A 24,416-nucleotide genomic window follows, 5' to 3' on the forward strand; every position below is an offset into this window, starting at 1 on the left:
GAACAAGATTGAGGCTGGAGAAAGGACCTTCCCTCTCTGGGCCTCAGTCTGCTCTGGAATAGGGTTGGGCTCGACCTGCTCTGCCCTCCGAGTACCATCCTTCATCCTTAAGAATGTCCAAGATGGCCAAGCCAACTCAAACTCGGGTAAGGAAAGAGGGAACAGAGGTCAAATGAGGACAGGGGTGGGGGGAGGTGGAGTTCCTGGCTTCGCAGTACTTCAAAGAACATCCCCAACTACGGAGAACAGAGTAGAATCTGTACTTGGTCTTACCAATAAACAGATGTAAATGCTACTCTTAGGGTTTAATATTTTACAAACTAAAAAATGAAGAGAGACAATTCCCATGGTGAGTGACAGGGCTGGTGACAGTCCTTCACTTGGTGCTCTGGAGTGTGTGAGCCATTACTACCTTGGCATGCCCAACTCAGGGATGACCACGGAGTTGGTGACACATTTCACTTTCATTTCTTTCCAGGACTTTTGTGCCAGAGGTAGCAGGGAACTGAAGGGGCAGCTATGGGCTTGGGGAGATGATCTAGGGAGACATTTTACAATTTATCAAGATTTGAGTACAGGTCCTTTCCCCAACCCCCACCCCACCCCCATGCCATCCCACCCCCAACTGGAATATTCCCCCCTGTAAGTTTCTTAAATTTGTTAGTAATGCCTTAGTGGCTGTCTCGGAGCAAGGCCCATCTCTAGGAGAGCAATTTGAATAGTCAGTGTGAAATCAGCTCAGGGGCTTCAGATATGGGGGGGGGCTGCAGGAGGCCCCAGATGCTCAGGGGCTTCAGATATGAGGGGGCTGCAGGAGACCCCAGATGCGCTTGTTATTGACAACTCATTTGGATGGAGGCTGGGAGGGAGGCGGGGTGGTCCACCTCCAGAGACAGCTTAGACGGTGCAACTCCACCAGGAAGTGGCTGGACTCTTCTCACCCCCAAAGCCTCTTTCCATCCCAGCTGAAGCTTCTAGCAAAACTCCAGTTCAGCTCTCTGGCTGTCTCTGGCTTTGCACAACCAGCCTTGATTTAGCTGTTCCAGATTTTGGCTGAGAATAAATTGTTAAAAATCTAACAAGTGCCGGGCGGTGGTGGCGCATGCCTTTAAAATCCCAGCACTTGGGAGCCAGAGGCAGGCAGATTTCTGAGTTCGAGGCCAGCCTGGTCTACAGAGTGAGTTCCAGGACAGCCAGGGCTACACAGAGAAACCCTGTCTCGAAAAACCAAAAAAAAAAAAAAAAAAAAAAAATCTAAAAAGGGAGAAAACTCACCCATTGTTTGTATAGCATTCTACCCATGGCCAAATCTCTCTCTCTTTCTCTCTCTGACACACACCCCTTGTGAGACAAGGCTAATTTAGAATATATTTCAATAGCTTACTAAGTCAGCAAAGTTCCATTCCCTAGCAATTCTGGAAGGAGGATTCCAGAATTCATGGCAGGAGACCCTTAGTACAGAGGTTCTGGGAGAATTCCTCTAACGGGACCTGAAGCCTGAACTGAGAGCTGCAAGGATGTGCTTGTAAATCTGCTGTTTAGTGTTGTGTACCTGAACACTCTTAGGAAAAAGCCAGGCACAGCTCCCACATTGCATGCGGGCTGGCTGGGGGAGATCACGATGTCCCCCAAATTCACGGAAGGGGTCTGAGACGTGTGACCAGCCCTGTGCTCCGTTGGGCTCTTGGTCAATTCCCCCATTCCTTCCTTGACTTTACAGCAGCCGCCAGGCCCCTCTGGTTCTGAGATGTGCTTACTACTGCAAGAACGTTCTGAGTGCACTAACAAGGGACCGTGCACAAGCCTTCCAGGCTTCGACCTGCTCGTTAGTCTGTCTCACTGGCTGTTTCCATGTATTGCAGGAGCCCCAAGACCTCACCCCTCCTTTTTGGAAGAAATCCATGTAGTGACAACTTTTTCTTTTGAGAACTCTAAGATTTTGGTTTCCTTAAAAAACACAGAAATATGAGAATGTGCTTGCATTCTTTAATTCCAGGTGTTGGGGATGTGGGGGGCTGCATCTTGCAGCAACTGACCATGATTTGCCTCGTGCTCTTAGCAGAGGTATGGTTTTGCCAATTGCAGATAGTTTCTGTGATGGTGTGTCCTTTGGAATTCTGGGGACTTTTTAGAGGTTACTACATAAATGCTAGGACCCCCACTGAGAGGCGGGGGAGGGGGAGAGGTGATTGTTGGTTGCTTAGGGAGATTGGTTATGGCTTGTTCATAGCTGTGGTGGTCAAAGCAGAAACAAAGGAAATTAGATGTGGGGTTTCTTTCCATCTCTCTCCTCTCTCTTCTTTCTCCTCTGTCTTTGTTTCTATCTTATCTAGTGTTAGGGGGTAAAACCGGGAGGAAGGCAATGGGGGTGGAAAAAGAACCTACAAAAAAGCAAAGATCAGTTATAGATCTGGGCTTCTCTAAAACCAGTCACTATCTGTGTGGTCTTTCTGCTTCCTACTTTCATGCTGTTTCAGGGTTTGGACTATAGAGAGACCAAGAGGTTGACCAACATAGGAATATCACAAATACAATACAGACTCTTAACCCCAATGGGTCTGGCCTTTCCTAGCTTCTCATTTCCTTCTGGAAGAATTGTTGGGGTTCAGTCCTCTTAAGGCCCAGAGAGGCAAGATGACCAAAACACAAGCAAGCCTTCCCCTGTCTCTTCCATGCAGGAGGCTAGGCTGACCAGCAAGCTGCAAGACCTGCTGCATTCCAGGGTTATCAGGATGGCACACCCTGACAAGGACTGCTTAGCTATACACACTTCTTGCCCTCTATTTAAACCCAAACCTCATGTCAGGACCCCGAAGATGAACTTGAAGGTCACAGGACCGTTCCTCTTCCCAGTGTGGCCACACTGAATAAATCTTCCACATTGAATAAATCTTCATTTTTTTTTTTGGTTGTTTTTTTGGTTGTTGTCATTGTGACTTGACCCACCGAGGACAGGTGGATGAACCTAGCTTAGCTTATGAGGGTGGCCATGGGCCACACTTTGACTCCTAACACAAATATGGCCACAAACTTTCTGCAGGGATAGACTCTAACACTGTGGTGTATGATCATTTCAAAGTTGAATCCCCCTTTGCCTCTAAACCTGCCTGTTTACCTTGTGTTCTTTAAAACGTCTTACTTAAAAGGAATGCTTTGGGGTAAGGAAAGAAGGCAGAGATGGGTGAATGATAGTGCTTCCAGCAAGTTCCATGAGAGCACACTCCTGTTTGTCTGTCTCCTCTTCTGCCCGAGACTGGGTGGGAAGGGCAGAGTGGGCAGGAAAGAAGTAGATCCTAGGAGGGGACAGATGATCCTGTGGAGGAGAGGACTCTGGACCGGGAACATTAAAATCAGGCAGCCCATCCATTTCTTGTGTCCAGAGGCTGCTGGTGGAGAGGGCAGGGTCTTCTGACCTCAAGGTATAGGGAAATAGAGCCTAAAGGTACTCAAAACTTCTGGCCAGGGCTTTCAGTCTAATTGGTTGAAATGACAGCAGCTCCGGGGACCACCCTTTACCCATCTCTCTCCTCACTCAGCGCCATAGACCAGGCAATTGTCAATTCCAGTCAAGACAAATAAAGAGGTTCCTGGACTCGGGGACAATCCGGTGTGTCAAGACGTCCGATTTAGCGGAGACTTCCACTGGAGCCCTCAATAATTTCCGTGCAGTTTAACACAGGCCCTCTCAAAGTGCTTAAGGACATTCTCCAAAGTTCAGAGGGGCTGCTCTGTCTGACAACGGGACAGGATATTTGAAATCAGGGATGTCTCGGGAAACTCTCTAAGTTGGCCCTTGCCCCTAGCCCAGGAGTCCCGGGTCGCGGAGGTTTGCTCGTACACTCCTTGGGACCTCAAAGCAGACTGACCTCAAGGCTGGTGGAGCTGTATGGAAAAGGGCAGAGCTTGGTTAGCTCCACCCCCAGGCTCTCTAGCCTAAGACGGTTGGAGACAGTTATGGGCGTGGCTAGAGCTGGATCGAGGCTGATTGGCACTCCCCAACGCCCCCACCTCTGATCTTGAAGCGGAGTTTGGCCTCAGCAATAAGCCTGGTGTGTGCGACTTGGCTATACTACCCCAACTGGGAGGCGGTGAGGGGCGTGGCACAGCAGGTTTGGCCACACCTCCAGTCCCACGGCGCGCAGCGGTTGGTGGTTATGGGGGCGGGGATAAATGTGGCCACACCCACAACTGGTTTTTCTTGGCGTTTGCCCCAAGTCTAAGCCAGGTTGTGGACAGCTGGAGAGCATTCACATCTCCGTGCAGCGGGGATCTGTCTCCGCGCTCTCCCCTGAGTCCTGGAAACTGGCGCTGGTCTCCGTTCAGGGGCTCAGGAGAAAGTGGGGATCGGAAAACACTTTTCTGTAGGCCGCTTCCCGTTTATCACCAGAGACAGAGATTGAAAATGCCCTCTCCTCAAACTTGCCTCTGTTCATGGGGGCAGGGGGCAGTCGCAAAGCAAGATCCAGGAAAGACAAGGCTTGCAGACATTGACACTAAGTGCAGGGCAGACATTGCAGGGCTATCACGATAGATGGAGTATGTCGGGGTAGAGGCTGCTCACCCAGGTTGCGTTATGATCTGGATCTCGGACAAACATTCGCTCCCTTTGCTCAAAGGTATTTATTGTGAGATACTCTGGGGATGGTGCACCTCTGGGCATGAGCTTTATTCGGGCACACCAGTGAGCCTCTTGAAGAAATGCTGGCATGAGGAGTTGGGACAAGGTGCCTAAGGGAGAGTAGGGAATACTCAGAATAGACTGAGGTCAATCAGCTCTTAGCCAGCAGAAGTTAGTGACTTCCTTGGCCACACAGGTCTGGCTGGAGACAGGGAGACAGATAGGGAAGAAAATCAAGAGACTCAGATCAGCCAACAACACATGCCACAGAGATGATGCCCACATGCCCACCAGGGCTCTTAAGTCGGACTGGGGAATCTTTGGCTAATTAGAATCGAGGACCCTCAGTGGGGTAGCTACCCACTATATTTAGGGAATATTTCCTGACCATGTGATGGGTTTTGTCAATGAGACGGGGTAAGATTTGAGGCGTCTTCGGATTGTTAAGATACTCAGAAATGTCTTTCATAGATGAGAGGAAAATCTTTGGGACTGTTGAGATCCAAAAGTTGGGTATAGAGCACTTCCCAGTTTTTCATCTGGAAAGGGGGACCTTTCATTCCAGCATTCTCTCTGCCTAGAACCCAGAGGGTACTAAGACACTGTGTGCCAATCTCCTTAATGTCCCCTTCCAGGGAAGAAAGAGCCAAGGGAGCCGGTCTCAGATCAGCCACTTGGCAGGCTCCTTCCATTCTTGGGTGTTCTGAGAGGGGTTTACCAGACAGGCCTCAGGCCAAGGTTGAACTTTAAGGTGCTATGTTTTTGAGGCTTTGCTCAGGTGACAAATGTGAATCCGTGCAAGATTGCCAAGGCTTTTCTTTCCCCTAATATTCACCCATTTCTTGACCTTGAGGGGCAGACTCCCCAGGGCAGTTCATCTCTCCCCTTCCTCCACTCTGATACCGAACTAACAATGATTGTTGTACCTGTGACTCCTGGATCTTGGAGGCCAAAACCACAGGCACAGGTGTAAGGTCCACAACGGCAGTGGGGCTGCCAGGGGCAGCTGCAGAGCTGAGGGCGAGGCGGTGTGCATTCAAGAATCTGGGGCCATTTGAATTTTGACCTCTGGGGAGCACAGCCTGGGCGGATCCTGTCCCCTTTGCTCTCCTTTTAGAAGAATACTTTCTAGAGAAAAAAAAGAGCCAAAGAGGTTCACTTCCTCACGAGCCATGAGGGACTTCTGGGTAGGCACTGTACCTTCCTGCTCCCCCAAATTAATGGAGTCTTATTTTTGCCTGATTAGCCTAAATAGAAAGACTAATGTTCTAGAAGAACCATAGAGGCCTGACTTCTCAGACCCAAGAGACTGGATCAAAAGGGGACCTACTTTTGAGGTGGGGTAACTGGATTAAAGGGGGCCCAGCAGTGCATGGGACCCTCGCTTTTGGAGGGGACCGATGATTATGCCTCCTTGCTGGGACTTCCCAGGTGTCTGTGCTCTGGAACTGTCCTGTCCGTGTGTGCCCCTAACCTGATTCCATTGACTCAGGATGGTTTTGGTAGTCTTCATTTGAGCTTGTTTTATTGGCTGTTGCAGAAAATTTGGTTCCAAAAAAACCCCAGAGTCAGAGCCTCCATAGACCAGCAGGGACCTTAGATGATGTGATGCCATGGGAACCATAAGAGCCACCACTGTCCCTCATGTGAGGTTGCGAGGCTCGAGGGTTGTATATACAAGGAAATCTGCTCAGACCCTTTGTGGCAGACTCGACTTCCCTGAAGAGGCCATTCCTGCTAGGTTGACCTCATTCCACACATGCACAGCCTCTTTGTCACCAGCTAGTGAGTCCAGATGGGAGGTTTCCCCTGGACCAAGTACACAGTAGTGCCAGATGCACTTGAACAATACCTCCTGGCTTTGTCTGCCCTAAAGGAACAAAAGAGCCCTCTCAACAGAGTATCAGACAAGAGATAGGAGTGGGTAGTTTCTGAGAATTCTAGACAGCGGGCACTGTCAACATTTGTGTTAAGGAGCCTGACAGATGATGACTGGCCAAAGCTTCAGGAGACACTGGTACCTGGGGTGGCTATCACAGTCTCTGTCAGAACTGTTGCTAGAAGTAGGTACCCAGACCACACTGGTTGGGAGGACACGGAAAATAGCTTAATGGTTCCTTACCTTGTATGTTGGGTAAAACAGACCTTGAGAGAGCCCCTTCCTTGAGATGTAGGACTCTGTTTGTGGGAGCTTTTATGAACTCAGGCCACCTTGTTCCTGCTAGGTTGACCTTAATCCCATGCAGGCTCACCAGCTAGTGAGTCCAGTGGCAGGCCTGCCTCAGGTTTAGACACAAAACCAGGAGGCTGAAGGGCAAATGATATCACCAGTGGTCTAGGCAAGAGCAAACCCTGGTTGGATAAAAGATGGGACCCCAAGGAGAGGGTCTTAACTGAGCACCTCAGAGACTCACTCAGCCACCAGCGGGAAAGAGGGGTGGGGGGGGCGGGGCATGGCCATGGTGGAATTGAGGTTGGAGAGCTGGCAGAGGACAAGCCACCTGCTGGAGCAGCTTGGTTTGGACCCCTGGTCTTTTCTGGCCTGAGTCATTTGTGCTGAAACACACTGCGAGGGCTATGAAATTAGCTATGGTAGCAGTAGGTATCCCTATGAACTTGGAAACACCCTAAGCTTGTCCTTGGACGACTCCAGAGGCCAGGTGGTTGGGGGTTAGGGGGTGGGGTGGGTGGGGCTATCTGGGGGACCAGGAAAAAGAGGGCCTTGGAGCCAGAGCTTGCCTTATGGGCACTTGTGGAAAGTAAGGCCTTTGCCTGTGCAGTTCCCTCACAGTTCTCTCCATGCTGCTTGTCCTAAGCTGCCTGGCACTCAGCACACCATGTGCTAAAGACTCGGGACATTGCTGGGTATAGTTCCCAAACTGCTTCTCTCCAGCCCAGTTTCAGAAAAGCAAAGGGGGAGAATGGGGGGGGCATGGGGGAGCCTATTTTTCATTTAGGGTGTCAGGAAGTCTTTTTGTGTCCAGGACTATTTCAATAGCTCCACCTAAGCAGAGGTGACAGTCTCACTGTGAACAGGGATACCCTGTCTGGACAGGAAGTCTAATTCCAATGAGACTTTTCCAGATCCATTGGAATAACAGCAGCAGAAGGCACCTTGGTGGGACCGGGTGGAGCTAAATTGCAGACTGTGGCAAACTTTCAGGGAAATGCCTACAGTACAGGCTTGGAAACCCCCAGAAATGAAGGGGGAAGTGTGTTTGGTGGGAAGAAAGATGGGCATCTCTTAAGAGGTGGTCTTAGCCCAGCTTCTGACACCTCCTTTTCAAAGTGTGTCAGGTGTGTGTGTCCTCTGCAAGGGCCCGGGATGGCGGGCTCCTTGGCTTCTAGACTGCCTTCTGGGGACAAGAGTAGGGTAAAGGGTACAGGCTGTGACATGGGACAGAACAAGGGCAGCAACGGCTCTCTCTGCACCCAGGCCTAGGGCACAGTGGGTCTGCGTCTTCTCAGCGGCTGTCTCCTCTCTCAAGCCTCTGATTATTTACTACACAACTTATTTCCTGGCAACAGGCAGAGTTCAAGGATCGCTGGGCCGAAGCCCTCTTGCTTATCAACTCATAGAATCAGCTTAGGACAAGCCGCATGGAGAGAACTGTGAGGGAGCTGCACAGGTAAAGGCCACTTGCCTCTTCAGTAATTCCCTTTGGCGTGTGGCTTCTTTTGCAGATCGTCCTTGCTTTCAGCTTTGGAGGGAATAGGGCTCCCACCACGGAGACTTTTGTACGTTCCTGGACAGAGAGAGTGACTTTACCGCCCAAGGAGGGTCTGCCACGGCCTGCTCCCCTGGGCTGGGCTGTACCTCCTCTAAATCAATACCTTGCATCTCAGTCTGACTAACTGGGCCAGGAGAAGATGTCAGGGGACAGTTACTTAACCCTGTGAGCTAACTGGAAGAGGAATAGAGAAGGTCCCCAGGCAGGCCCAGCCCTTTCCATCTGCCCTTGTAGCCGCCAGCAGCTATGGAATCGGGTTCACCTGAGAGGAAGGCTGGGAATAAAAGGGAATGGAGGGCGTATTCTGATCAAGGCCCGAAGTTTAATATTTTGCTTTCACATATAAAGGGGAAACCCCACCCCCAGAGTTCAGCCCAAGGCTGCCTGAGGAGATAGCCCTTGTCAAGGTGTCAAGGCTAGCTCAGCAGGCGATCCATTCTTCTTAGCTCCGTAGCAGACTGCAGGGTGCCAAGGCTGGCTATACAATGCCTCCTCCTAGGTCCTACTGTTATTTGGTCAATTGTGGTAAAAGACTCGCAGGCCTGCTCGGGCCTGGGGGAAGGGCTGGCTTAGAAACTATATTTTTAGGTGTAAAGAGAGTTGTTTGTGTTGCAGAGTCAGCTGGCACATTAGCTGGGGACCTCAGCCAGAAAAATCCCAAGCTGAGACAAAATTTCCTGGCTGGATGTGGGGTGGGGGGAGGGCAGAGGGGAGGGGCAAGGCATCAGGTATACTTAGGTAGGAGCTGGCTCCAGCCAGATGCACTCGCTCACATCATCCCTTCCATGAATTAACTATAGGCATTAAATCTTCAAAGTTTTGATCTCCCTAGGGTTTTCTGTTGGATATTCAAAACCAAGGGACACGCTCCCCCAGAGAACCCACAGGCAGGACTCGTTGTAATAACATGAGGTTTATTGATACTGGTGCACCAGGACTCCCTTGTGTGCAGACAAAAGAGAGTCCTGAATCAGAGTTGGGGTCGTTTATATACCAATATTTACAAGGCTCATAAAGGCAGTTTTACCTCTTAATAACTACAAAGGCTGATTTTAACATCTGTTCTCAAGCTTGGTTTCCTTCCCAGTCTCCGTCCTTATTTACATCTATATCTCACTCCCAATTTACATCTGTATCTTGCTCCAGAATTCTTGTGACTGTTCACCCAGGTGTTTTATTGCCTCTATCTTGGGTCCTTTGTTTTTTTGAAATGTTAGTTCAAGTCCCTGGGATGCACCCCAGGGGCAGCTAACACTTGAGTGTAAATTGAAACTCTGAACCTAAGAATCTTTCATGTTGAGACCTAAAATTTCATTTTTACAATTTATTCTCACATTTCCTCTGAGGATCTCACTGCTGCTGCAGCAAGCCATCTTTTTGCCTCTGAACAGAGGGCTTGAAATGGAGCAGGACCACCTGGAGCCCTACCCCGCCTCAGCTGAGAGGGCAAAGCTGCTGGGCTCCTCACACATTTGGAGTCAACAGTTCCCAACGAGGGAATGCATGCCAGACAGCAACTTCCTTCCTTCTAGGGGGACCCCTCTCTTTTTTCCAAGATTGATGGCAGGGACCTGGCCCTGGCTCAGTGAGTTAGGGTCCGGGGCTTAGTGGTTGGTAATCAGTGTGGGTGGATGGGGGAGGAGGGGCACAAGTGCCAGCCACAGGAAGCTTGGCCTGTAGGGCTAGGGCTGCCATGGCCTGAGGGGGAAGCCAGAGGCTCTACTCTTAGGGGAATTCTCAAATCTTCATACTACAGGTCCTTGGGACTGCAAACAAGGAGTTGGGATGCTAGGGGAAGTGCTCAGGGCCCTAGAACCTTCCATGGGGGTCAATAGAAAGGTTCCGGCTGGAGGGGTCTAAATGGGGCAGCTGGGTGCCAGCAAATGACTATTCTCAACCCTAGTGGGACTTCGATGCTGCATCTCCTCAGCCACCTTCCTAGGGTTAAGAGAGAGTTCTTAAGGTGGCTTCTCTGGGCTCAGTGAGGTAGCTCTCAGCTGGAAGCCAAGGATGTCTGTCATGTGGGGCTCCAAAGCTGGTGTCACCTGTCTCAGCATATTGGTTATGCCCATGGAAGCTCTTGGGGCAGCCAGATGGGGCAGCCAACAGACACACCTACCACTCACTAGAGAAACTTAAGTTACACAGATAAAAGGTCCAGAAGCCAAGGCTCATTTTGATGGTAACATATATTTCCTGAGCATCTTTGACAACACCTCTTTGATGAAATCAACATGTCTTGGGCACTGCTGAGATGCGTCTAGACTCCAGAAGCAGAAGTGGCCAAGTGCCGCCTGGCGCAGATCCTGGAGGCAGGACTCTTGATTCTCAGGAGACAAGGGACAGCTTTGGCAAAGCAGAGGCAAGGCTTCCAGGCTTCGCTGCATCTTTCTGGGTACTCACCTTTGCTGCACCCAGAAACTTTCTCTCACCAATGACTTGCAGGAAGATTTGTAAGGTCTCACCACATGAGACCCCAGACCTGCAAAGGGCCTGTAGGGACTTAGCTGAGTGAGGTGACAGAGGGAAACAGCAGGAGATACTGTGTCCCATTTCTCCCTGACAGTGTAGGATAAGCCCAAGGTACCTGGGAGCTCAGAGATTTTGGAGGGGGAGAGCAGGCAGCGAAACAAGTGTCTTTTGTTTTAATTTCCCCCCACGGCTAGGCAAGCAAATGTCAAGAGCAGGAATTGCATAAAACACACACCCACACTGGCTGCTCAGCCACCCTCAGGCCTAACCTTTATTCTCAGTTTTGCATGTCCCTCACTCTCTCCAGGCTCCAGATGTCTGTGCTGTCCCCACCTGCTTCATCACAACCTGGCTATCATTCAGACCTCTGTTCCACTCTGTTTTAATCACATCCCCTAGGGAACATGTTCTCTGACCCTCCCGGCCAGGCAGCTGGGGTCAGGGGACATGCAGGAAGCACTGCTTTTTTCTTTTTTTCTTTTCTTTTTTCTTTTTCTTTTCTTTTTTTTAAAATAAACTCATCCTGAGCTTTAAGATTTGCCTCCAGGGATGGTTCATCCAAACGGCTTGAAAGTCCTGGAGCAGTGGTGCCAAATACTTCCTTGAGTCTAACAGCATCTGGCCCTGACAGACCTTTCTTCTTTAGCTGTGGTTGCCCAAGGCACATCCTCCGTGTTCCTTGTTTGACCTATAATCCTTAAAGTCCCCTCAATCTTTACTTTCTTGTGTTTGCAACTTTGTGAAGGCTGGGAAGGTTGTCAGAGGCAGTCGCTGAGCAGCTCTGCAGCCTGAGTGTTTTGAGATCCATGCTGCTCTTGACTCCAGGCAGGAGCTGGGAGGCGGCGGCCCCTGCACCTGATCCTGGCAGCATCGCTTTCTGAGACAGCTCATGACTTTGTTAGAGGCCATTTCAGCATACATGGCTACAGACTTGAGATGACTCATTAATGAAAGTTTTTCCAGTTGGTCCAACGTTGCTGTCAGCCTCTGCATTCAAAAGCACCAACTGCACTCTGACTTTTAAACTGCAGAGGGGAAAGGGAAGCCACTGAGCTGCGTGAAGGAGTCTCCTTCCATCACTCTTGGCCCAGGTCCCTTGAAGACTGTTGATTCCCTGGTTTTACAGACGAGCACTCTGCGTTAAATTCTCCATTGATCTGGTGCAGGAGATTCTGTTGTGGTCTTCAAACCACCTAGTCCATAACCACAAAGAGTCCAGAACAAGATTTTTGTGTTGATAGCTGAGTTGAGCCTCGCGGGTACCCATAGTGCTGGTTTTCCTGTGGCTAGAACTGCAGTCCCACAGTCAGCATTTTGAAAAGGTTCAATCCATCTTTGAGCTTCATGTATAGTAGTTGAGGAAAGTCCACAAAAGGGGATATCCTTAGTGTTGATATAACACCTCCCTTAGTGGCGGGGATGACCCTTGCAGGTTGTTCAAGGGTGGTCAAGCAGGAGCCAGGAGACTTAACCTAGGGGAGGGACTGTGATGACCCTGTCTTCAAGATTGTCTATCTCTAGTGTTAATATTCACTCTGTGCATGAAGGCATGGTGTTGGCACAGTGTTGGCACGGTGTTGTGAAGATCAGCACAGCCTGAAGCCAGGCATGGACCTGGAGGGGACCGTCGGATTAGCCTCTCCCAAGGCTGACTTGACCTGGTTAGGCTCAATGGCCTTGGTGGCACTTACTAGGTACTCAATAAATATTTGTAGAATGCATGAACGAAAGAGCCCGTGTCCTCTGCAGCCTCGGCCTGTGCGAGCCTCCTTCACTGGATGCTTTGCCTTAAGTTGCGTAGCTGCCTTCCCTCTGCTCATCCTGAGCAAGGCCGAGCTGCAGAGAGGTGGCAGAGACTCGGGGCCCTTGAGCTCTTGGGGAAACTGTGTTCAGAGCAGGCCAGGTTTAGGAAACAACCTTCAAAGTAGGGCAGGAGGAGGTTTCGGGGGTGGGTGGGGGGCGGAGGGTCGGACACTTGAGAACAAGATGAGACATCCCTGTGCGTCAGTGGTGGGGAAGCAGAGTTTGAAGACAACCATGAAGGACCCATTATCAGCGTCCCCACCCCACACACACACAGAGGCCCACTGACACACCTACAGTGTTGGGGTTGCCCAGGACCCAGAGCAGTTCTTGGATTGTTTTGTTTGGTTTGTTTTGGTGGGATATGTAACAAGATCAAAATTTTTGATCTGAGGAGTCATGCGAGGCCAGTGACTTTTCTTCAGCTGCTCTAACTGTGGCTCCGCGGACAAGGGCATCATGGCAGCCTTGCGAAAAGGAGCTTAAGGCATAGGGACTGGCTGGGCATGGAGTGCATCTGCACGGTAAGTGTGATGCAGTCTTAGAGTGATACAGCGGGCACCAACCTATGAGGTTTGCAACAAGTAGATTAAAACAGGCAACAGAGCAGCACGTGCACATGCGGGAGAGCACATCTTGCCACCCCAGTTCTTGTGCATAGGAGAAAGAACACACACACACACATGCACACACACTGTCTTGGTGACACGGGTAACGGGAGGGACTCACACTCTGGGACTCCCTGAAAGGAATAAGCAGGTGCTGCCTTGGTGATAAAAAGGAAAAGTTGTTGGATGGAGAACCAGCCACAGAGAAGCAGTGAGCCCCTGGGGCTCAGACTCAGATGCCCGACTCTGCAGGTGGAGTGGTCAGGACTGGCGAGCAGGCCTCCCCCAGGCTGCAAAGTCTGTGCAGTAGTTTTCTGGAAGAAGATGTCTCTGAAAGAGACGCTGAAGGAAGAGGCTGGGAGGAGAGGTTTGGACCTAGTGGAAGGCAGGCTGAACAGTGTGTGTGTGTGTGTGTGTGTGTGTGTGAAGGGCCAGGGGGAGGCTTGAAGACAGGTAACATGGAAGTATACAGAGCAAAGGGCTGCCTGACTGGAGGGCCATGACACCCTCAAGCTGAGGGCAGAAGAACTTATCTGTAAAAAAAAGGATGAGGAGCAAGGCATCCTGGGACAGGGGTGTAGGCACCGGCCAGCGTGAGGTGGAAAGCATTCTCAGGGTGGCCTTGACATTTATCTGTGACCAAGTGGCTGTGGTCAACTGAAAGAGAAAGGACTAAGAAAGGAAGTTAATGGCTTCCTGTGACTGGTGAGAAGAGACAGGAGAAGCCACCAGTCAGCTGACCATGACGGTCACCAGCAGGGACCCATAGAGGGTTCAGCCATGGCAAGGCTGGGTAGGATGCTGGTAGGATAGAGATTAGCTAAACCAATTGAGTCTAAGGCTCAAGCTCTCCAGACATTCATTCCACAAATATTTATTGAGCACCTACGATGTGCCAGGCATCTACGTCTTTGCACAGTGGTGCCTGTGGGAGTTCACCGGCATGCTGATAGATGGGGTGGGAAGAGGGTTCTAGAGCAAGGGGGGGATGGGTCTGAGGGGGGAGGAACCTAGAATGGCTGGGCAGTGAAGCGGTTGAGTGTTTTTTGGCCTCAGGGCCTTGCCTGAGGTCTAGGGAGTCTGGGATGGACAGGACAAAGGATAGCGTCTATCTCTGGGAGCTGTGTGGAAGGACCAATACGAAGGTGAGCCAGGTTTTGAACGAGATGTGAGGTGATAGGAAGAGCGATGTGAGGTGATAGGAAGAGCAGGGCAGCTTCCTTCTTGCAACCCAGTCTGCCTTCCAAACACTTTGGTTCTCACAGAAGGACACAGACAGCCTGTTACACAGCTCAAGGAGGGTTAGAAGGGCATGTGTGCCACCCTCAGACACCCTGCAGTTCCTAGTCCCAGAACAGCATGAACAGCTCTGGGGTTCCGTCCTCACTTGTTGTATGAAAGTGGAGAGAAGCAAGAACATCCAGAGAGAGACAGTAGGAAGGCTGACTGGGCAAAGGAAGGGCAGAGGGGCAGGCCAAGAGGAGACAGAGAAGACCAGAGGGCATTCCTGGGAAGAGGCCTAGAGGCTGGGCTGAAAGACAGATGAATACACACAGGAGAAACAGGACCCCAAAGAAGAGAGGCCCTGCTTTTTTATCTGGTTTCATGATGTCTCAAGGATTCTGTTAACCAGTCAAGGTCCTTCTGGTGGCTTCCTGGAAGCCTTGGAGGTGGGGGGCTCTGGGAACAGTGGTGGCACCAGGGGCCTGGTACAGTAAGGACCATAGTGACAACTCAATGACCTCAGGTAACCCTACAGCCCTCTAGGAGCACGAGGAGCCCTGTCTCTCTTCCACATGGGTCCTACTTGTAACAGTGGTGACATTAAGCTCTGTCCCCACTCCAAGAAAGCCTTGCTATACTCATGACCGGCTCATTGCCATGACAGCAACAACCAAATTATACTCTTTTGATTTTCAGATGCTGCTCCGCGCGGCAGCCTTTTGAAAGGTCTGCCTCCTTGAACCTGGGAATGTTCTGCTCCCATGGGCTGGGGGTAGAGGGGGGATCTCTGAATCTGGAATGGTCTTTCTGGAATGGCGGCTGGGGGTATCTGCAGAGTGGTGTGAGCTCGAATCCCTAAAATGTCTTTTTCCTCCTTTTGCCCTCAAGAGTCTTTGGGAGGCTCAGGGGGGACTGGCCAGTGACCTCAGCAGCTCACCAGCCGGTGGCCAAGGGTGGCCCTCTCTTCAGCCCCTGACGCCTCTTCCAGAAGAAAACAAACCACAAAGCCAGCTGAAGAAAGCAAGGGAAGCAGTCTTGCTTGGGACAGGGCTCCGTCTTGCTCCTCACTCTCTGAGCAGCAGCCAGGGTCAGGAAGTTGGAATGTGCTGACAAGGGGAGCAGTGGAAACGAAGTCCTGACAGGATCTGCTTCCAGGTCAGTGGGCGGAACACTTGCCTTTCTTTAACACTCCATGGTGGCTCCCTGAAGAAGGGGAGTTAGAACCCCACCAGTTTCCTCTCTTCTGTGTTCCTGGAAGTGTTCTGAGGCCCCAGGGCCAGCCACTTCCTACCTGAGACCTCCCCACACATCAGGCTTGGGTGTTCCCAAGCCTTAGCTCTTCAGTGCTCTGGCTTTCTGTTTAGCCCACCCATCGATCAGATCCACATGAGGAGCAGCTCCTCACAGAGCATTGCGTTGTCCACAGTGGTCTGAAATGCAAGTGCTTCGGCCCCTGGGCCTTGTACTGAGAGCGGCAGCGTGGAGGCTGTGACAAAGCACGTGCAGGGCTGAGCCACCTGGATGAAGCGCCATCATCCCTGACAGGGCCCTTTGTCACTCTCACCAGCTCGCACCTGGCACCCAAGCCCAGATGTTGTTCTTCCCACAGAGAGAGCCTCCAGCTTTCTTCAGAGAGTCCTAGGACCCAGGGAAATACCCCAGCCCCTGGAGCTCAGGTTCCAACCCCCAGGAGCAGGCAGATGTGCCTGCCTTTTGGGCCAGTTCAGTCAACTCTTCTTTATAAAGACACACCCACCTAGCCCTGCGCCTTGCTTGCTTGAGATAGGAGAGCAAGACCATTCATGGTGGCAATGTCAGAAGACATGATTCCTTTGGTGACCTCTTACTTTCTTGGCTCCATGTGCTTAGGGTTTACACACAGGCCCCTCTATCCCTATTATAGGCCACACTGGGTGCCAGACTTCACCACTCCCTAGGCTGTCCCTTCTGTACCCCTCCCATTGTGATGGGAGGGCTCGGGGTGGGGAACACACTGAGTATCTCTGGTCTGCCAATTCCTCATTTAAGTAAACGGTGTGAAATAAGACAGCTCCACCACGGTTCCTCAGGCCACCATCTGGTGACAGTCCTCCCTCCACTAAGTGACCTCTACAGTCAGCACTGCTTTCGAGTGTCCTTTTGGTGACCCATCTCTCCCACATCTTTCTGTCTCAGATTTCTTCCTCAAAACCTAGTCCTGAGTGACCTTTCTTTACCCTATTCCTGCCTGAGTGGGTCTGTTGGGGGCAGAGAGGACAGGCTGGCTCCAGATCACAGGAGGTAAAGGCAAGCTGACTTCATCTTGCCCCTGACACCAATCACAAATGTTCCCTACACTGGAACAGGCACAATGGCCGTCTGTATTGTGGCCTGAAGCCACAAACATTGCACACAAATACAGGAGGAGAAACAAGGGGTGGGGCAAGGACTCTGCAAAGGCTCTGGCTCTTGCCCAGCTCACTTCCTGCTCTTCCTTGAAGCCTTCCTTACCTACAAAACTGAGAAACCCCTCCAGTGCTGACCTCTAACCCAGCCTTAGAAGAAGGCAGTGCACGGTACATGAACAACAACCAAACAAAAGCTTGTTTTAATTGCTTTAATTAATTTGGTGACAATGATCTGGGTGGGGGGTCTTTCTCCTCCCATCTGGGATTAACCAGCTCTGGGCTCTGGAGAGTCAACAAAGGGGATGAAGAAAGTAGGAGGGGAGGGGACAGAATGGGGTTCAGAAAAATGGTTTCCCAAACTTGGGGGGGGGAGCCTGAGCAGATGCTGCCACCCCAAAAGGCTGAGCTGCTGCTGTAGTGAAGGGGTCAGTCAGCCCTGGGGGGCAGTGCTTTAGAGAGGGAGGGCCTGAAGACTTCTGGATGGGGGAGCAGTGGAGACCCATCTGTGGGATGTGGGGAGGAGAGAGGCAGACCTAAGCCATCAAACTTTAGGCCTCACCTTTCCTCAGAGGACTGGGCACAGCGGGCACAGCGGGCACAGCGGGCATTTTTATCTGAGTCTTCGCTTGCGACTGCAGGAAATCTAGAGAAGGCGAGTCAAGGGCTGAGGTGTCCGTCCCCATCCCAGCCAAGGAAAGGCAGCCCTCATAAGCCAGCGCTGGCAGGGAGGTGGGGGCCGCCAATGTTCCCTGATAGTAGCAGCCTTCCTGAGAGTCAGCTTGGATGTTGGAGGTGTTGCTTCTGGGCAGAGAAACTGTGACAAATAACATCCCAAGGGGGGGGGGCATAAGTGTGAGGGAGGGAGGGGGCATAAGTAGTTCAGGAAGGAAGTGAAGACTCCGTGTTAGAGCTCTGCGCGCATTCAACAATGAAGTTTTGTAATACCAAGGGCTGAGGGTGGGGGTGGGGGTGGGGTACACAGATAATCCTGAAAGCCAATTAACAACACAGTGGATGAATGATTTGAGGAATGTTTGTAGAGTAGAAGCCCAAGGTGGACAGTTCAAGTGTTGTATAACCATTGAGCAAAAGAAGTGAGACGTAAAAGGGCTACAAGACAGAGTGTTGGCAACCATTATGTCAAGTGCTGGTGGTGTGTGTTGGGTGTGGGGGGGATGAGTTCAGGAGAGTGACCACCCTTGGAACAGGTGGGAGATTCCTGGCGAGCACCTCAGGGCCCTGAAGTAGGACTGGCGGGGTTGTGTTTGCAGGTCTGGATGCCAGCAGTATGTCTGGAACGCTCTGGCCGGGACGCGTGGGACCCCAGCACTCTCTCTGTTCCTTTGTTTACTTCCATTAAAAGCTGATTTTTAAAGCAATGCTTCAGTTGCTTCTGATGTTACCTCCAACAAATATTGTCCCGTGCTCTAGCCAGCCAGCCAGGGCGAACACCAGAGGTCAGCAAAGCTTCCTGTCCCTCGCTTTCTCTTGGCTGCTGCCTTCACACACCAGTGACCAACCACATGGAAACTACTAAAGGCCTTCCTGAGCCCGGACTCTTTCAGGCCTAGTACTGGCGCCTAGCTTCAGCCCTGCACATGGCGGGCAGCTCTGGAACAGGGCACATCCTATTCCCTGGGATACACCCCAGTGGAGGATGTCTTTTTCCAATAATCCCCAAGGTACTCAGTATCAGTAGCACCTTGGTTCTCAATAACCCTGCCAGGAGTATTAATCAAACCTTCCTGTGGTCTAACAAGAAGGATCAGAAAAACAGACATTTAAAGGTTTGACAACAGTCAATAGTTTGGGGTGGTTCTAGAACCATCTGTTCCCAATTGCTTAGCTGTGACCAAGCCAGGTCAATCTGACACAGAGGGCAAGTGCAGCTTGCCTGGTCTAGGTTTCCTCTGCTCCTTAGAGCTGAAGTGGAGGTGCCACTTGGGCGTTAAGACAGCATGACCTTCTCCCTCAGCTCTACCAGACTGTCAGACGTTGGCCATTTGGTTAATACATACGCTCGGAATGTGCCTAGACCTACCCAGTCCAGTCCTGGGACCCTTAAGCCCCATCATGGGCCTGGGCTTTGTGATCTGTGAGATATTTTATGCTCCCCTCACTGTCTTAATTTTCTGTTGCTGTGATGAAACAATATGGCCAACAAGCAAGCTGGGGAGGAAAGGGTTAATTCAGCTCCCACTTCTACATTGCTGTTCATCACCAAAGGAAGTCAGGACTGGAACTCAAGCAGGTCAGGAACCTGGAGGCAGGAGCTGATGCAGAGGTCCTGGAGGGTGCTGCTGACTGGTTTGCTCCTCCTGGTAGCTTGCTCAGCCTGCTTTCTCATAGAACCCAGGACCACCAGCCCAGGGGTGGCACCACCCATAATGGGTTGGGCTCTCCTTCATGGATCAGGAATTAAGAAAATGCCTCACAGCTGGGTCTCATGGAGGCATTTCCTCAACTGAGGCTCCTTCCTCTCTGATGACTCTAGCTTGTGTCAAGTTGACACATAAAACTAGCCAGTACACCCACTTTTAAATACTCTCTGAGGCCTCTGATGGGGATTTTGTTCTTTAAACAGTGTCTTTTGATATTTCCTGTCATTAGCGGCCTCGTTTCATCATGGTTCCCCTTGCCTAACAGCAGGAACCCGAGAAGAGTGTGTTTGGGGGTCTTTCCTCTCCTGCCAGATTTATTATAGTTAATCAATCCCTGGTACTGTAGAGTGAAAAATTATGAAGACCATTTTATAAGATATATGTAGACTTTTTCTTTGCCCTTAGACCTGAGCAGAAAAATGCAGGTCCCAGAACTCGGAACTGAAAATAAGATTTCAGGCCTTCACTATCCCAGGACACTTGCTGGATGGATTACATTCCTCAAGCCTCAGGCAGTAGGCCCACCTATGGGTGGGAGAGGCCCAAGGCAGGAAGACACATTCCTGACCACAGATAAAGATGCAAGCCACCTAGGTGGGACTATAGCCGGAAGAAGTGAAGATAGTTAATCTGAAATAGTTGGTAAATGACAGGGTGGGACACAAAACCACATTCTTGAGAAGAATGATTGTACTGAGTAATTTCCATGGCTATTAACCATTCAGGGTGGGTTTCTCTGGAATGTTTCACTATTCTTATGTATCCTTGGCAACCCCTCACCCCCTCCTCACTCCCCTGGTTTGCGGTTTTCCTCCTTAAAAGACCTCTTAGCCCACCACTCGAGGTCAAACTCTGCTCTTGAGAGAGCTCCTGGTTTGACCTTGGCCGGCCAACTTCCCTAATAAAGCCTCTGCTGATTGCATCCAGGTATGGCTTCTTGTGATCTTTGGGTGGTCATGATTTCCTGAGACTTGAGGAAGGGTCTCCCGAGTATGGGGGTCTTCAGTACCTGTTGGAGTTAACACCCAAAGTGCTGCCCAAGGACCGACCCACCCTGATTTCTTTGGAGAAAGAACGCAGTCAATGCACTTTCTGTGCTACTTCGAGGAAGTGGCCATTTACCTTAACTAAAAGCTGCACCTCAACTCCACCTGCTGAGGAAGGGTGTGAGAGGGTGAGGGGGTCTCTCCCTCGCCCCTCTCCAGGATTAAAGGGCAGTAGCGTGGAGCAGCGCATCGAGTTCATTATCCAGAAAAGTACAACTGGAGAAGAAAAAGTTCTAGAAAGCCCTGGGTATATTTGAGGACAGTGAGAAAAATAAGACAGATTCTGCTATTGAAAACAGTGACTTGTGGTCCCGTTACAAGGGTTTGCTTACCTCTGGATGGCTGCAGCTTTGGTTAAGCTGCTGCTTATCTCTGGATGGGGGGCAGCACAGGTTAAGTTGCCTGGGGGTAGGGGACAGGGTTTGCTGGGATTCTTCCTTCCTGTAGAAGTTCCAGTCTGGCCACACTCACTCAGCATACCCCCCCCCCCCACAGCCCTGTGCATGTGTTAGACCCTCTATGCTGTCTAAAACCTAGTATGCTTTTTGTCTGTTTTTCTGCCACTTCTAAGCTTGACTATTGTCAGGTTCAGTGACTTACATCCACTGTTAGCCCAGGGTTTTCCCGGCTTCCTCCTCTGACTAACTGCTGGCCCGCACTAGTCAGACCTACAGTTTGATGCTGAGTGGTCTTTTTTCCAATGTTAGTGGGGAAATGTCCTGCCTCCACTGGAGTCCCCCCACCTCCAGCAGCCGAGAGACATTCATCCAGCTTGCCCACTCACTCTCAGAGGCCCTGTCTCTCTCATGTCTTTGGTGGGTACTGGGGATTTAGGATGCACAGGATGGTAGTAAGACACGAAATGCTGGTGCTGGGAAAGGCATTTGCTGCCATCAAGAGGAAGGGAAAACTGAAAGCAGCCCTGGGTGTCGAGGGAGGGGGTGGTGGTGCAGGCTGAGAAGGTAGTCAATGTGGGCAGGCTTTTGTCATGTGTCGATGGATTTGGAGGTTGGAACAGCTAGGATGGAGCTGAGAACTGAAGAGAATGTACAGAGTGAAGCATCCGAGCACACTCTGGAGAGGGAGACTTGAGAGGTGTGATGACCCCACACACACACACACACCTCCCCATGCAACTTCACGGGCTGTCTTAGAGGAAGAAGAGGAGGTAGGTATTGGGTCTTGGTAGCAGGGAGATGACTGGGCAACCTGATGAAAACCTCCTTCAACCTCCACTTTTTCTTCCAGCTCTGCAGCATGGGGCTTGCTGGGACTTGTCTCCTGCTGTGCTTCAGCTCCTGCCTTTTATGTATGTATACCTTTCAGGTCCCAGTCACCTCCCTGTGCCAGCAGAAGCCTCTTGCCTGGGCAGCCTCTTGACATGCACTGAAAGGCTTAAAGACCCCCCAGATGGGGACCCCAGGGAACCCCACTCGAGTCTCAGGACGGCATGCACCCAAGGACACACGAGAGACCGACTTGATGCAAGCACATGAGGTGGTTTAATGGCAGAGCGCCCTGGGCCAACACACGTGTCTCATGCAAGAGACAGGTCGACACCAAGGCTCCAGGTTTTAGGGTCTTTATAGGCACGGGGTGGGGAGAAGGGGAAACTTTCTGCACGGGTACACACAATTGGCTGCTTTAATTTTTTTTTTTTTTTTTTTTTTTTGAACATCAGCAGGCTGTACTGGTCGATGGGGGCGGAAGGCAGTTCCTGCAGGCAGAAGCTTATCTAGGTTAGCATAGTATCTAGTTAAACTTAAATTGCAGTTTTCTGGAACACTGAGAAGACCTCAAGGGGGTGAGAAGGGTTTGGAGGAACACCAGATGGCCCATTACTCATTTAGACTTACCCCGAGACACATCTCTATTCTCTAAAGTTGTCCTTGTATACCTTTTTTTATCTTTATGGCCAGCCAGTTCCTGGGATGACTTAACAGGCCTTTGTCCTCTGTCCTGTAACTCTACATTTTTTAGTAACTAATCATCTAGGCCTCCGGCTTGTAAACCCTGCAGGCAGCAGTTTCAGCTACTTAGGTTTGGGAGAAAGAATCTACAGGTCCCTGCTACTTTATTAGTTTGGGGACCCCTAAAAATTTTCTTTTATTTCCCCTCTTCTTCTTCTGAATAATTTTAATCTTAAAATTAGATGAACCCCATATCTGGTTTAGACTCTGGAGTAGTCTCTCACCTCATCAGGATCCTCGAGTGGTTGGTATTGTAGTCTCAACACCATTAATTGAACAGCATCAACTCTATTTTTGATGAGGGCCATAAGTCTGTCTATCACACATGGACCGAAAATCAGAATTAAACAAATTATCATTACTGGTCCAGCCAGGGCAGAGAACAGGGTGGTCATCCAAGGAGATGGCGAGAACCAGGACTCAAACCAGCCCTGTTGGGCATCTTGATCTTTTTGTCTTTTATCTAGTCTTTCCCTAAGCCTCTGCATCGAGTCTCTGACTACTGCATTATGATCAGCATAAAAGCAACACTCTTCTTTAAGGGTAGCACACAGTCTGCCATCCTTTAAAAATAAGAAATTGAGCCCTCACCTGTTTTGGAGCACTACTTCTGGTAAAGATGTCAAAGATTTTTCTAAGTTGGAAATAGATTTTTCTAATATTTTTAGGTCTTTATCAATAGCAGTACTGAGAGCATTAAGGCCTTGTTGGCTGGTGGCCAATGTGGCAGCTCCAGTTCCTATACCAGCGGTGATGCCTGTACCTAGTAAGATGGCTAAAGTGAGGGAAACTGGTTCTCTCTTGTAATTTTTTGGCCTAATATCAAATTCATCTTCAAAATTTCTGCAGCATGATAGTAGATTCTGGGTACCAGCTGTACAAGCACACAAAAGTCTGTAGTTGGTTCAAATACACTTGTAGACACACAAGGAGTGAGTCCTGTACCACAGGCCCACCATTAGTTGGGTCCGGGTACCAAATATTAGGTGATAGATGTTTTAGGACGGTGACCGTCTGATTACATAGATGTCTGTGAAAGGCAGATGGGGTACCTAGACAGAGCCCTGAACCTGTCCCTGATACCTTGGTCAGAGTTAGTTTTCTTTCAGTTCCCCAGGTGCAGGAGTGATGGGAAGTAGTGTTATTAAAAGCACCATTTATGGCGATTCCCTCATAGTATGGGGGTTTTGTTGTCAGACACAACCAGCAGGATGTAGTGGAGTTTGGACTCTTATCATTTAAACCGTGGAAAGCTCCAACAACTAAATAAATAACCTTTGTCCTATGGAAGGATCGGATGGAGTGGTCAGGATCTGCAGTCACTGGCACCGTCAGGACCGGCATCAGAGTCCGAGGTCTGTTAGGGGCCCTTGATTGGGAAGGTCCTATAGAACTTTGTTAGGTCCTATAGATATGGGAAAGGGATTTTTTAGGGTCAACAATTTTTAAAAGTACTCCAGGGTCTTTTCCTGCAGCATCAATTCTAAGTCCCCAACTGTTCCCTCTGAGCCAACTCTGATGGTCTCGTTTTCCCTGGTCTGTAAATTTTATAACTATGGGGTTGCAGTATTTGTCTCTGCAAGGTCCATTGGGGTGATAGCAGGTGTGGGTGCACCCCACTCTCTAGGTATTTAGAACTATCTTTCTCTCCCTCATTTCCCTTGTCATAACTGCTATTTCTTTTTACCGTTATCAGGTCCCAAGAGGAGTCTGGATTCCAGTACGCCTCACCTGTAGTTTCACAACCCCACTCAGCACAATAAAATCAGAGGCCCCCCCACACTTGTGTTGAAGCTTCCAGCTTTGACCCTGGCCAGTGCAAACATAAAATCCTGAAGACCAGAAATTAGCCCAGTAGAACTGTCCTGAGCACTCTATCCCACCCCCGATCCTGCTTGGGACACACTGTCTCTCCTAGGGTGGCTTAGTTAGGTCCGGGAGATCCCAGGTGAGTGATCTAGCGGCTATAGCTTACAGATATCAGGTGTGAGACCTGGCCACCAGGCCCACGGGGGTTGCATGGTGGAAACTGACCAGACAGTGATTCCCTCTTCATTAATTACCTCCCAGGTCTGTCACACCAGAGCATGGGGGTTGCTGTCCTGACCCAGGATTGCGTTTGCGACATAAATGCAACTTAAGAGGATTATTAAGTCTTTCCCAAAGTCCACTCATC

The sequence above is a fragment of the Arvicanthis niloticus genome, chromosome 20, assembly GCF_011762505.2.
Source record: "Arvicanthis niloticus isolate mArvNil1 chromosome 20, mArvNil1.pat.X, whole genome shotgun sequence".
NCBI lineage: Eukaryota > Metazoa > Chordata > Mammalia > Rodentia > Muridae > Arvicanthis > Arvicanthis niloticus.